General features: G+C 36.2%; 1 long non-coding RNA gene across 1 annotated transcript; it reads right to left on the bottom strand.

Annotated features, from left to right (window-relative positions):
- Positions 1-148: 148 nt before the first annotated feature.
- On the bottom strand, positions 149-1119 carry LOC107736221 (uncharacterized). The gene is made up of 2 exons (XR_001639611.1): positions 958-1119; positions 149-726 (listed from the first exon to the last, which is right to left on the bottom strand). It is a non-coding gene; the product is annotated as an uncharacterized LOC107736221 (long non-coding RNA).
- Positions 1120-1310: the final 191 nt, after the last annotated feature.

Raw genomic sequence — 1310 nt, 5'->3', positions numbered from 1 at the left:
CACATTTGACTATAGTTTTGTTGGTGTTTTGCATTACAATTTCCCCCTAAATTAAAATATATCAGATTCAGAGTACAAATTATAACCTCTGCTTTTGTTGTTATTTGTAACCAAGTGGTTATAATGAGTTATCAGCTGCATTTTGTTGTAACTGACAATATTTATTGCATTTTTACATTCATCAATTTGGGTGCAAATGGTCCAAAACAGGAAGACAGCATGTGGCATAGTTTCAGTGTAAGCTGTTATTAAATATACTCTTGCATGCATACATATACATACAATAATACCAATAACAGAAAACTACCAAAAAGTGCCCATGTGCAGGTTTGTCGTCATGCAGAGGGGACACACAATTAATGTATAATTTAGCAAAAATCTCAATAACTAAATTTAGTGGTACATTTATACGAATATGTGAAAACAAATTCTCTTTTTTATCATTAACAGTCACAGCAAACAATACAGAAACACTATTGTATCACATATTGCCACAAACAGTGCTTTAAATATTCAGTGCTGACAAAACAGATCTTCATCTTGGTCTGCTGATACTGACTCACTGTGCAGCCACAGTGATGTATCTCGGCTCCATATTCCCAAAGTAGGACTTCTCCCACTCGCTCATGAGGTCAAAATAAAGAGGCCGATCACAGAAGGTGCAGGATGCCATAGCTGGTCCATTCAGCGGCAGTCCAACCTCCTGCCAGACTTCCAACAGTTTCTCTGTCCAACACAAAATATTATTAAAAATTCAGACTCAAATCATTACCAGTTTAAAATGTAACCAGTTTCATTTTCTCAAATCTGGATACATCCCTATGACAATGGCAGATGTCCGAGTGTTGCAGAAAATGAAACTGCTGTTCTGTTTAGTGGCACTAGAGGTTCAGAAATGAAACTCTTCACCTTTAAAGTGAAAAGAAATAGAGTTGACCATATTGCATGACCACTCACCTACAAAATAGTTCATCATAATGGGATTGTGGAAAGGAGAAGGAGCCAACCGCAACAGCTCTTCTCCACGAGGCACTGTTGGGTAATTTATGGCCTGCACATAGATGTTGTGTTTCTCCAACAGAATGTCACACACCTGAGAGTTTTTTGCTGCATTACCAACCTGAAATAGCAGATTTAAGGTGTAAACATTTATACCTGTGCAGACAAAGGATTTCATTCGAAATATATATATATATATAATATTTAATAACTAGACTGAACGGTTCACCCAAAAATGAAAATGATCATTTATTTACCCATGTCGCTAGAAACCCATAAGACTTTGGTTAATCTTAGAAACATTAAGATTA

Source organism: Sinocyclocheilus rhinocerous, unplaced genomic scaffold (assembly GCF_001515625.1).
Source record: "Sinocyclocheilus rhinocerous isolate Xijiao unplaced genomic scaffold, SAMN03320098_v1.1 C36569561, whole genome shotgun sequence".
NCBI classification, from domain to species: Eukaryota; Metazoa; Chordata; class Actinopteri; order Cypriniformes; family Cyprinidae; genus Sinocyclocheilus; species Sinocyclocheilus rhinocerous.
The sequence above is the reverse complement of the archived record's forward strand: the minus strand, read 5'-3'. Positions and strand labels throughout refer to the sequence as shown.